The following is a 13,917-nucleotide window of genomic DNA, read 5'->3' as shown; positions in this document are numbered from 1 at the left end:
GACTGTATTTGGATGTAGGGCAAAGTGTAATTCAGGTGAGCTCTAATCCACTATGACTGGTTGCCTTAGAAGAAGAGGCAATTATGATGCAGATATGTAAAGAGAGAAGACCAGAGGAAGTTATAGGGAGAAGATGCCCATCTGAGAGCCAAGGAGAGAAGCCTCAGAAGAAACCAACCCTGTTGATACTCTGATGTCCAACTTCTAGCCTGTGGAGAAATATGGGGCCCAATGAGGCCAGCAGCAGTTGGGTAATTGAGTAAATTGAGGAAAGAAATCTCAGGTTGAGATATTACAAATGTTACAAAGAGATTTACTGATAATAGCAGAAAGCTATAAAAATCTGGTTAGCCAACTGTAAAACATTTGCTATTAGTTCCCAGTAAACAAAAAGCAGTTAATCATTCACTGCTGGTTGCATGATAAATAAGCAGGTAACTATTGTTAACTATTGCTGTTAACTAATCTTACCTTAAACAAAATACCACCATCAATCAGCCACTTCACAAACCTCTGGAAATATCTTTTCATAGACCTCCCCCAAAGGCAGTTCCTTGGCCCACACTGGACCCCCAGTATAGTCTTACTCTGTCTATCCTCTGCCTCTTTTATTTTGAGTTGGAGTCTCTGTCACCCAGACCGGAGTGCAGTGGCACGCTCACGGCCACCCCAACATCAACTTGCTGGGTTCAGGCGATCCTTCTGTCTCAGCCTTCCAAGTTGCTGGAACTACAGGCATGCGATACCACGCCAAGCTAATTTTTTGATTTATTGTAGAGATGAGGTCTTGCAATTGCCCAGGCTGTTCTCAAACCCATGGACTCAGGCAATCCACTCATCTCAGCCTCCCCAAGTGCTAGAATTACAGACTTGAGCCACCACGCCTGGCCCTCTGCCTCTTCGCAGACAACAGACACTCTGCTGTTTGGCTCATTGTGCCCTTCATAGCGTATCTTCCCTTTAATAAATCTTTACCTTTCTTAATTCATAATTGTCTCGGTGAATACTTTTACCCCTCCCCCCCAACTCTGACCATTCCAAACCCTGCCAGGCACACATGGCATTTTGGTGGACCATATGGGGTTCTCTCCTAAGGGAACCTTTCCTCCACTATCTTTCCTTTTCCTACTCAAGACTCGTGGACTGTCTGAGACTGGAGATAACTGAAGGTTCCCGGCTGGGGCTATGCCCTGGAGGACCAGAAGGTCCCAACAGAGAGGCCTCAGACCACCATTCCCTGATTGAGTGAGAGACAAGAGTTTGTTTTCCTTTTTCAATCTTCTAGTAGATAAGCTCTAGTAACTCTGGCAACTGATAGTTTCTGGCTAGGGCACTCTCTGGTATAGCCTGAAGGCCAGAAGATGAACAAGCTTGACTGTCTTGCCTGGAAGAGAGGAAGGCTCTCTCCTAACTCTCCTGGTCTAGAGGTCCCTAATTCCAACACTTAGCATGGCTGACAGCTAGAAGCTCATCCAGAGCAAAGCCATAGACACTTAGGGAGATGCATATCCCTCCTCTATCTACAAATATTCTGCAAGGACAGCTGATCTTCCTACTCCAGACCTCATTAAGCCAAGTAAGTCCAAGAAGCTCCAGGCAGGTGAGTCTCCCCTAAACTCTTTTTCTCTGACCTGATCTGATCACCCAGCATTCTTGGCCTTAGGATCTGGACCTAAGCGTCTTGGCCCCCGGCCAGAGTTCATCTTAGGGATTCCTCTCAGGCAGGACAAATATAGGGAATTCGTGTCCCTTCATCGACGTCAGAGATCTCAAAAGGTGGAACAACTTTTTAGAAGTGTATCTCTAAGTAAAGCAAACCCCTTTCCCTTGACAGGATGCCCTAAGAAGAATTGCGGTTTGAGTCCTTCATGGACGAGTTCAGTCAAATTTTTGGACCCTACAAATTATCCTGATATGTGGCCATCCATTTTATTAGCCAGACCTCTCCAGACATTAGAAACTCCAAAAACCAGATGAAGAGTCACAACCCCTTTCCCCACTCTGTGAGACATGGCCTTCAAGGTCTTCAACAAATGAGAGAAGGTCTTGAGGACTGAAAAGGAAGTCAAACGAGAAATATGCAGCAAGCCCAATATATGGCTGGCGCCATTGTCAGTTCCCTGACCGTACCAAGGCCCCGGGCACGGTGAGACCTACACCCAAATGGCCACCCTTTTAGCCAGAGGAGACACCCCTTACCTATTATCATAGTGGCCAACCAGGGCATATCAGGCATAACTCTCTACAGAGACAACTGCCACTCAAACCTCGCCCAAGGTGCAAACAAGGACACTGGATGGGGGATGGCTCCCTTCAACCCCATTTTCTAACTGTGGAGAGCCCAACATAGGGAATAACCTTCTTAGTAGCAATTAACTGGATTCAGAGGCCATGCAGGTGCCTGTATGTCTCTCTCAATGAGCCTCAGGCATCTATTCCTGTGGCAGGAAACAGAGTTAACTTCTAAATCAATTTGGGAGTCATGTACTCTGCCTTAACCAGCTTTCCTGGACCCACTTTTTAGTCCTCAGTCTTCCTCACGGGCATAGACAGCCAACCCAGGCAGAGATGTTTTCACCCCTTTTAGTATGTATATTGGGAAGAACGGTTTACTCCTCTCTTGTTTTGCCAAGTTTCCCTACCCCTTTACTTGAAAAAGACAATATCAAAATTCCAACCTGCATAAAATTTGCCATATATACCTTACTAAATTTCACTACCTCTTTTAACATTCTAATTAACTCCTCCATGTCAGTACACCATTGTTTGTCATGTGAGGCTTGCTAAAAGATCCTAGGAAAAAAGGAAAATCTGGTCACTTTTTCATGACTCCGTCACCAAAAGCCTTGTTACAACCTTTTGCATTCTCCAGCACCTCTCAAACTGCGGTTCAGTAATCTGTGTGGGGCCCTAGCAAATCTGCCTGCTCACAATTGGAAATGAATGAAAACGAACCATTTACACTTAATTCTCTTAAATTTTTAAATGCCTTAAATACAAAGATAGCCCACCCTTCCAAAGAGTCTGTTACCTCCAAAGCTTATGCATTAAACAATTGAACCTAGGTGCAGGCATGTTGGCTTTATATTAACATTCCACAAAAAAAAAATTCCTTTCAGTTATTTAAAAGGTTAATTCAAGTTAGGGATGGAGAAAGGTTGTCTATGAAAAAGATAGAAAGGAACCAGCAAGGAGAAAAAAAGATGTGAAGAAAGTTACTGGTATGAAGATGTATTTTTGGTAAGGAAGGATATAAAGGAAAGACAATAATTTTGTATAGGAAGGGATCTTGTAGGGTAAATTTTTGTCCCAAAGTAAAGTGACTGGACATTTAAGAAAGAGGGAAGGAGCCGGGCTTGGTGGCTCAGCCTGTAATTCCGCACCTTGGGGGGCTGAGGTGAGTGGATTGCCTGAGCCTGCGGTTTCGAGACTCGCCTGGGCAACTTGGCGAGACCTCATCTCTACAATAAATCGAAAAATTAAGCCGGGCTCGGTGGCTCAGCCTGTAATCCCGCGCCTTTGGGAGGCTGAGGTGAGTGGATTGCTTGAGCCCGTGGGTTCGAGACCCGCCTGGCCAGCGAGACCTCATCTCTACAATAAATCACAAAATCAACCGGGCGTGGTAGCGCATGCCTGTAATTCTGGCTACTCCGAAGGCTGAGGCTGAAGGATCGCCGGAGCCCAGCAGGTCGAGGCTGCGGTGGCTGGGAGCGGCCACTGCACTCCAGTCTGGGCGACAGAGTGAGACTCCAACTCAAAAAAAAAAAAATTAGCCGGGCGTGGTAGCGCGCACCTGTAGTTCCAGCTACATGGAAGGCTGAGGCGGAAGGATCGCCAGAGTCCAGCAGGTCGAGGCTGCGGCAGCCGGGAGTGGCCAATGCACTCCAGTCTGGGCAACAGAGTGAGACTCCAACTCAAAAAAAAAAAAAAGGAAAAAAAGAAAGAGGGAACGATAGAACAAAGTAGAAAAGTTCAAGCACATTGTAGATTGTCAGTATAAGTAGCAAAATGGTATGTGAAGAGGAATATATGAAAGGAATTCTATGTATGATCAAATTTACTAAAATTATTATTTAATTATTTTATGAATTAGCCATTAATATCAAAATCACACTAATGTTAGTCCAGAATGCCACTGTGTCAAAGTAACAGGTTTTTTTTTTAAAACACTAATTTGTCAAAAACTCTAAGTAATTGGCTTAAAAGAAAAATTTTTATCCTAAGGTAGAATAATAAAGATCAAACCAAAGACTTAAGCAGTCTATTAAAGGTTTATAACAAATTAATTGTATGTATGGTCAAGTTTGCTAAAATCTAAAGGGTGTAATTTAGTTTTCTCTATGTTAAACATACTAATTCTTGGTCAGAATCTACGCCCCTATGTTAAAACAGCAGTGTTTCCCCCCCCCAAAAAAATCTTACCTTATAGTTTAATCAAAATGAAATACATTTGATTATAAGGTTGTATTAAAATTGAAGTTGACTTCACAAAAACATTTTAAAAATTAAATTAACTTCACTATTATAAGTACACTTATGCAAAGATAAAATTTACTAGTGTGTCTTAAGAGATAATAAAAGGGTTTTAATTACTTTTTTTTTTTAAGTTGGAGTCTCACTCTGTCGCCCAGGCTGGAGTGCAGTGACACCCTCACAACCACCACAGCCTCAACCTGCTGGACTCAGGCGATCCTTAGAGAGATGAAGTCTCACCAAGTTGCCCAGTTGCCCAGACTGGTCGAACCCGTGGGCTTAGGCATTCCTCTCACCTTGGCCTCCCAAAGTGCTGGGATTTTAGGCATGAGTCACTGCTCCCGGCCTTTATTTACTTTTAAAGTAAACTACAGTAGTGGGGAGGAGGAGTGGATTCAGTTAGGCCCCCTGCTATCTTTGCTGGTTTTTGTTGTTTAAGGAAATTAATCTTCTCTTTCAAAGAGTTAGGTTTTTACTTTTAAAAATCCTTAAATTATCACTTTGACTAAATGAGTAACCATTTTACTATGACCTGTAATCCTGTGTTATAACATCATGCTTTTACAGCCTTTAACATTTAACAAACTTTTCAACATAAAAGGCTTAGGTTCTCAATTCAGTCTTTTGGGGAGGTAGGGGCGACAGAAAGTGGCTTCAGTCTCCAGGGAGCACACCTCTCCCCACACCTTCCTCCTGAACTGCCTCTATAATGGCTCAGGGCAGGTGGATGGCACCTGTCAATCAGGGGAATTGTTTTATGAACAGCATCTGCTGTAAAACTTAGGGATTGTGTCTAAAATCTTTTTTCCCCCAAACTTTATACTCTAGCAAACAAAAATTCCAAGACTGAGTCATCCACAGCTATTGTTTTACTCTAATCCTTTCCAAAAAGCAGTTTATAATCAGTTATGGGTTCTGGCAAGTGCTTTTCAATGTCAACTTCTAACAACTTCAAAAATTATATCATTAAACTAGAGAAAGAACAACTTTTGTCTTGAAGCTATTTACAGCTTTTTACAAATTACGTTTTTATAAGCCACATTTAAAAGGTATCTTTCTCTCTACCTAATTTCTCCAAAATTCAGAAACTGCTAATTTATAGCAGTATGGTTATTTGCATAAGCTCAGTAAGAATCTATTTTAACAAAAGGTAATTGGAAATACTGGTTATTTTACCAAGGCTTTGACTGAAATAATGTTTCAGAAAAGACTGCTTTAAGGAATAAAGATTAAAGTTGTAAAAAGCCACGAGAAAAACTGGCCTAAAACTTCTTCAACTTTGCTGGACTCCTCCTAATCAGTGGTAAGGAGAGAAGTTTACTTACTAAGGTGCCCAGGAACCCCGAGTTGGTTAGAACCGCAAAAAGAGAACTTTACACAATTCATACAGATCTTTTTTTTTTTTAGTTGGAGTTACACTCTGTCACCCAGACTGGAGTGCAGTGGCCGCTCCTGGCCACCGCAGCCTCGACCCGCTGGGCTCTGGCGATCCTTCCGCCTCAGCCTTCCAAGTAGCTAGTACTACAGGCATGCGCTACCACATCTAGCTAATTTTTTTTGATTTATTGTAGAGATGAGGTCTTGCCAAGTTGCCCAGGCGGGTCTTAAACCCGCGGGCTCAGGCAATTCACTCACCTCAGCCTCCCAAAGCGTGGGATTACAGGCTGAGCCACCCAGCCCGGCCTCATACAGATCTTTACAGCAAGTCCTTGGCTAACTCAAAGGCTCCCGGAGAATCTAATCTGAAATTCTTTATGGAAGGAGTTCCAACAAAGCCAGTTCAAAAGAGCCTATATGGCAAATAGTTATTCTTGCGGCACTTCATGCAAATAAGCCTAAAACTTATGTCACAAATACATTGGTTCTATTTGATTTATCTTTAATAAAAATTGAGAACTGGAGAGAGAAAATTATGTTTCAAAAAAGCACTATAGTACACTTGCTTTAAATTATTTTGCTCATTGTTTTTGAGTTTTCATTGTTATCCATGATTTAAACTACATCCTGTAGTCTCTCCTAACTACATATCTCCAAACTAGCATTTTCTTTTCTTTTCTTTTTTTTTTTTTTGAGTTGGAGTCTCACTCTGTTGACCAGGCTGGAATGCAGTGGCATGCTCATGGGCACCGCAGCCTTGACCTGCTGGGCTCAGGTGATCCTTCTGCCTCAGCCTTCCAAGTAGCTGGAATCACAAGCATGCGCCACCATATCCTGCTGATTTTTCTATGTATTGTAGAGACGAGATCTCGCCATGTTGCTCGGGCTGGTCTCAAATCCCTGAGCTTGGGCAATCCTCTTACCTCCGCCTCCCAAAACGCTGGGATTGTAGGCATGAGCCGCTGCACCCACCAAAACTAATATTTTCAAATGTTTCTTCAGATTTTATGTCAACTTTTCAGAAAGTTCATTTAAATGGTTTGTTCAAACTACAGACCAAAATCTGTCAGATCGTCACTGTAACCTAAAGAGACACAAAAAACTCTAAAAAGGTTAATTTACAAACTATTCCAAACATTAATCATTGGTTTTCTTCTGTCTTCATAGAAATGACTCAAAGTAGCTGTATTTCCTTGTTAAAGTTTTAATATTTACTACATTTTTCCTTTTGCTAAACTCATTTTCCTTTGCTTTCTGACATTTATGATATCTTCTATATATGTAAAACTAGAAAATGGTTCTAACTTTCCTGGCTCCTTCACTTTTTGGGACACCCCATTCCAATACTCTTCCTAATTACAGAACTCCTATTCTTTAATCTTTTTGTCAAGTCTGTCTCTTCCATACTCCAGTAGTTCTATCTTCAGCTGATGCATCCACAAGATTTTCACTCATACCATTGAAAATCCCACTTCTCCAAAACCCTTTAGACAAAGCTACAACGAGTTTTTACTCAAACTGCCCCTCATTCCTAATTCTCAGAAAAGCCCCTGAGCCTCTTCAATTGACTGCCCAGAGCTTGTCCCTCCTGGTAAATCCTCCTTTTTAGGCTAAGCCTCTCCTCATCTATTATTTCTGTGTCATCACAGTCTTCCTCTTCATAGCATTCTGAGGAATTCCAAGTTTCCACATCCCAGTCAGACTTAGTTTTAATAATTCTGATTATTGGTAATTTTCACTCATTTCCCTATAGGTGGACACATCTACATGGTAACATTTGAATTTTTTGTCTCTTGACCTTCAGTTTTGTCTGCTAAGTTAGATGCAAGATAGAAGTGGAAAGGCACATGTGCTTGTTGAGAAAAAGATGTCAAACTCTGTAAAATATTTTAAGATGGTTATTCTTTCCAAACTTGAGGACCTTAGGCCCAGGATCACCCATCCTTAGCAGGTCCTGAAAACGTGTGCCCACTGTGGTTGGATGGTAGCTTGGCTATATACAATTTAGGGAGGCAGAAGTTATAAAACCATAAATCAATATATGTGAGATTTTCATTGGTTTGGCCTGGGAAGGAGGGACATTTCCAAGTGGGGGCTTGCAGGCTATAGCCAGAGTCAAAGATTTCATGACTGGTAATTTGTAGTTCCTACCTAAGGAATTTGGGAAATAAGTAGAGGGGATGTTTGTTGCAGTAAGGGGGTGGAAAAAACTCCGAGTTTGTTGACATGCAGACACATTCCTATGTGTGCCAGACTTCAGAGGAATAGGTACGTGTCTTACAAGGTTCCCATGGTCTGGGAGTCCCCAAGAGACAGCTTTGCAGGGCCATAAAATACTTTGATTTCCTTATATTTGTTATGTGATGTTATTCCGGAGTGAGGTTGGAAAACAAACTTTAATAAATAGGGTAATAGAGTAATAAAGCTTCATCGGGTAAGTCCTTACCAGGTGTTACTCCCCAAGTCACTTAATTAGGGATTTGGATAAGAGGGAAAAAACAACCAGGCGTGGTGGCTCAGCCTATAATCCCAGCACTTTGGAAGGCCAAGGTGAGAGGATTGCCTGAGCTCATGGGTTCGAGACCACTCTGGGCAACTTAGCGAGACCTCATCTCTACATTAAATTAAAAAAAATTAGTTGGCCATGGTGGCATGTGCCTATAGTTCCAGCTACTTGAAAAGCTGAAGTGGAAGGATTCCCTGAGCCCAGCAGGTTGAGACTGCGGTGGCTGGGAGAGTGCCACTGCCCTCCAGCCCAGGTGACAGAGTGAGACTCCTACTCAAAGAGAGAGAGAGAGAGAGAGAGAGAGAGAGAGAGAGAGAGAGAGAGAGAGAACATCAGGGTTAGTTCTCATACTTTTCTAGCTGTTTAATTTTCACTTCTGCTGCTAACTTGGGACTTTATTGCCAAATGAACAGCCCATAGAACCAGCCAACCCACTGCAGTGGCTATTGCTATCCTTTCTTACTGCAGTGTGATATACAGCTTTCAGTTAATAACTGTTCTAGGCCGATTGCCATTTTAGGTGCATCTCTGAACTTACACCGAAGTCCACAGCCATCCAATAGACATGCCATACCACCTCACATAGACATGGCAGGCCATCTTGGGATTCCCCCCACAGATGCTTCATTCCCCTTACCCATTTCTTGGTCTCTCAGCTACTGGCTGAGCTTGCCAAATTTGCAGTGAATAGATGTATGCAAATCTACCCCCAAAGTCTGCGGGAGCTGAGAGGCCAAAGGAAGAGGCTGACAAGTCCAGTTTCTCAGAAAGAAATATTTAAAAGGAACTTACAAGCATGATGTCTTGGATGACTGCGAGATGGTGGATCCTCACACATACTCTCCAGAAAGCATCCTTTATATAGCAAGCTTTTTATTTTTAAAAAAAATTTTGGGGGTAAAGACATGTAGCTGGTTACATCTCAGACTTTCTTGCTAAAACTCATGACCACTAAGGATATTAGATAAGCATCCCTATGAGGGATTATTTATGTTACAAGCATTCTTTTTTTTTTTTTTGAGTTGGAGTCTCACTCTGTCACCCAGACTGCAGTGCAGTAGCTGCTCCCGGCCACCGCAGCCTTGACCTGCTGGGCTCCGGTGATCCTTCCGCCTCAGCCTTCCAAGTAGCTGGAACTACAGGCGTGCGCTACCACGCCCAGCTCATTTTTGATTTATTGCAGAGATGAGGTCTCGCCAAGTTGCCCAGGCGGGTCTCGAACCCGCGGGCTCAGGCAATCCACTCACCTCAGCCTCCCAAAGGCGCGGGATTACAGGCTGAGCCACCGAGTCCGGCTGCTACAGGCATTCTATAAGGGTCTTGCAGCAGAACACCTTAGTATTCAGGAGTCAAATATCAGTCATGGTAATTTCACTTCAAGATGGTGTCAGTCTTGCCATGCAACAAGCTATTTTCCTACACTACCCCAAGGCTTTCATTTATGAGGTTTCCTCTGTTTAGAATATTCTTCCCATCTCTTCCTTTCCTTTCTTTTCTTTTCTTTTTTTTTTGAGTTGGAGTCTCACTCTGTCGCCCAAGCTGGAGGGCAGTGGCACGCTCCTGGCCACTGCAGCCTCGACCTGCTGGGCTCCGGCGATCCTCCTGCCTCAGCCTTCCAAGTAACTGGAACTACAGGCGTGCACTACCACGCCCGGCTAATGTTTTGATTTATTGTAGAGATGAGGTCTTGCCAAGTTGCCCAGGCGGGTCTCGAACCCGCGGGCTCAGGCAATCCACTGGCCTCAGCCTCCTAAAGTGCGGGATTACAGGCTGAGCCATCGAGCCCAGCCTTCCTTTCTTTTTTTATTTTTATTATTTATTTTTATAAGACATGAGGTCTTACTATGTTGCTCAGGCTGGTCTTGAACTCCTGGCCTCAAGCAATCTGCAGCCTCCCAAAGTGCTGAGATTACAGGCATGAGCCACTATTCCTGGCTCCTTTGCCTTTTAGCTCTTGTTTGCTTTCTGACTCTAGCTTAAGCAAAGCAAAACTTTTTCTGGAAAATCTTTCTTAACTCTCTATGACAAATGCTGTATAAATTTTGCATATACTGTGTGCCTCTTCTTTATAGCTCTTGTCATGGTAGCAATTTTATGTTAATTTTTGATATATATCGCCCTAAGTAGATTATAAGCACAATGGAGGGCAGAAACCATGTTTGTTTTTTCTTACTCTATTCTAGCACCTAGCATGATTCTTGGCCTGTAATAAGTCTTTAATACATTTTGTTGAATTCATGAGTGTATGAAGGCATAGTTCTTGCCCTCAAGGAAATCTAGTATAGAGGAAGGTAGCAGCTGCAATTCACAATGGGAGGTATGCTCTATTAGAGATACCAACACAATTTTTTTTTTTAGTTGGAGTCTCACTCTGTCGTCCATGCTGGAGTGCAGTGGCACACTCCCAGCCACTCCAGCCTTGACTTACTGGGCTCCGACGGTCCTTCCACCTCAGCCTTTCAAGTAGCCCGAACTACAGGCCCACTACCACACCCCGCTAATTTTTGATTCATTGTAGAGATGAGGTCTCGTCAAGTTACTCGGGTGGGTCTCGAACAATCCACTCGCTTCAGCCTCCTAAAGTGCTGGGATTTCAAGCTGAGCCACTGAGCCCAGCCCCAATGCACTTTTTTAAAGGGAGAGATGCTAAGCAATGAAATCTCAATGCTTAGAAATTATCACCTTAGGTCCTAAGTGATTTTAACAGAGAGAGTAATATGATCAGATACATACTTTGGAAATGTTTCTCTGGCACCAGGGTGGAAGATGAATTGTACAAGATTACGCCCAGGGGCAGGGGTACAAATAAGAAATACTGGATTATTTCAATATCCTGGTGTGAGATGAAGATCTGAATTTAGTTGGAAGCCATAAAGAAGAAGAGATAAAAAAAAAGATAAGTGGGGTGTGGTGGCTTACACTTGTAATCCCAGTATTTTGGGAGGTGGAGGCCAGAGGATTGCCTGAGCCCAGGGTTCAAGACCAACCTGGGCAACTTGATGAGACACCTCTCTACAATAAATAAAAAAATTAGCCGGACATGGTGGCATATGCCTGTGGTTCCAGCTACCTGGAAGGTTGAGGTGGAAGGATCACCTGAACCCAGCATTTCGAGGCTGCGGTGGTCGTGAGCATGTCACCGCGCTCCAGCCTGGGTAACAGAGTGAGATTCCTACTAAAAAAATAAATAAATAAAAGATAAAATGGGTGGAATCTTTTGGATTTAATGGCACATTTCTATGGGTGAGGGAGAAAATTTAGGTGACTGGGTGATGCCATTAGTGTTAGAGAAGAAAGGATTAAGTTATGTTTGGGGTAAAATGTTTAAGTTTTGTTTGGGGCAAGTGGTTCTGTAAAAGGTCACAGTATTGTAGCTTTTTTTTTTTTTTTTTAAATAAAGTGCCTAAAGCTATTAGGACTTCTTTTTTTTTTTTTGAGTTGGAGTCTCACTCTGTCACCCAGACTGCAGTGCAGTGGCACGCTCCCGGCCACCGCAGCTTCGACCTGCTGGACTCTGGCGATCTTTCCACCTCAGCCTTCCAGGTAGCTGGAATTACAGGCGCACGCTACCATGCCCAGCTACTTTTTGATTTATTGTGGAGATGAGGTCTCGCCAGCTTGCCCAGGTGGGTCTCGAACCCGCGGGCCCAGGCAATCCACTCACCTCGGCCTCCCAAAGTGCTGGGATTACAGGCTGAGCCACCGAGCCTGGCTAGGACTTCTTAAAACATTGTCTCCCCCTGACTCCTGAATACATTTTTCTGCTACCTCACTGGCTACTTATTCAGTGGACAAAGCTGGCTCTTCCATCTGACTTCCAAATGTTGGTGAATGCCAGGGGACAGTCCTAGGTTCTTTTGGTTCTCTGCTCTACTTTTTCACCAAGTGATTTCATCCAGTCACATTTCTTTAAATACCTTCTATGTGCTGGTGACCTTTCCCCAGCAGCTCTCTTGCATTTTCCAGACTCATATATTCAACTGCTTACTTGAAGTTCCTACTTGAATATATAAGAGGCATCTGAAATATAGCATGTCTGACTACAGAACTGTTGATTCCCTACCTTCCCAAGCTTGCTTTTCCTACAGTCTTCCTCATTGGTAATAATCATCCTGGGAGTCAAGGCATCTATTGTCTACATATCCATGGCTTTAATATAATTGACAACATCTCAAAGCCTAAATGTCCCCAGGATTATGTGTCCAGAAAGTCATAGTTAGAAAACACTTCTCTACACTCAGATTAAAGAATAATTCACTTATCTTTTTTTCTAGTACTTGTACAATTTAATAGTTTATAGTTAAATCTTTGATTCAATCAGAGTTGTAATTTATCCTTATGGATGATGAAGTGAACATAACTTTATTGCAGCATTACTTGTAATTGCAAAATATTGAAAAATATCTGCATGCCCAAATATAAGAGATTGAATAAGCCATGATGCTCTCATGTGTACAAACATAGTACATACACACACTTAGGAGTCAACCTTGGTTTCTTTCCTTCTCTTCCTCCCTCTTCCTCACATTCTGTTCATCATTAAGTGCTGTTGATTCTACCTACAAACGTGTCTCACCATCCCCATTCTTCTATTCTTGCCCGATTCACCATTATTTCTGACCCAGTCTCCCCACTTGCTTTCTTGATCTCCTTTAATAATTAATTCTCTATACAGCTGTTAATGTGTTTTTATTTATTTATTTTTTGAGTCGGAGTCTCACTGTGTCACCCAGACTGGAGTGCAGTGGCCACTCCCGGCCACTGCAGCCTCAACCTGCTGGGCTCTGGTGATCCTTCCGCCTCAGCCTTCCGAGTAGCTGGAACTACAGGCGTGCGCTACCACGCCCGGCTAATTTTTTGATTTATTGCAGAGATGAGGTCTCGTCAAGTTGCCCAGGAGAGTCTCGAACCCGCAGGCTCAGACAATCCACTTACCTGGGCCTCCCAAAGTGCTGGGATTACAGGCTGAGCCACCGAGCCCGGCCTGTTAATGTGTTTTTAAAAACACATTAACAGAGCATGTCACAGACCTATTTAAAAATCTCTAATGACTTCCTATCAAACTTAATTAAAAATCCAAACTCTTGACCGTGGTCTACTGATCTGGCCAACTTTTTGTCTTCCTTTCCTGTATCTGTCTCCCTTGCTCACAAACTAGCTACAAGCTCTTTCTTGACTCAGAACCTTTACACTTTGCCTGGAAGGCTCCTCCCCATTCTAGCATTCAAATCTCACTTCAGAGTCTTCGTTAAAGAGTATCTCTCTGAGCCCGGCTCGGTGGCTCAGCCTGTAATCCCGCGTCTTTGGGAGGCTGAGGTGAGTGGATTACCTGAGCCCGCGGGTCCCGCCTGGGCAACTTGGTGAGACCTCATCTCTACAATAAATCAAAAAATGAGCCGGGCGTGGTAGCACATGTCTGTAGTTCCAGCTATTTGGACGGCTGAGGCGGAAGGATCGCCGGAGCCCAGCAGGCCGAGGCTGCAGTGGCCACTGCACTCCAGTCTGGGCAACAGAGTGAGACCCCAACTCAAAAAGTAAAAAAAAAGAGTATTTCTCTGGCT

Source organism: Carlito syrichta, unplaced genomic scaffold, assembly GCF_000164805.1.
Source record: "Carlito syrichta isolate Samal-C Ts95f unplaced genomic scaffold, Tarsius_syrichta-2.0.1 Scaffold314847, whole genome shotgun sequence".
Lineage (NCBI taxonomy): Eukaryota > Metazoa > Chordata > Mammalia > Primates > Tarsiidae > Carlito > Carlito syrichta.
Note: the sequence above shows the minus strand (reverse complement) of the source record.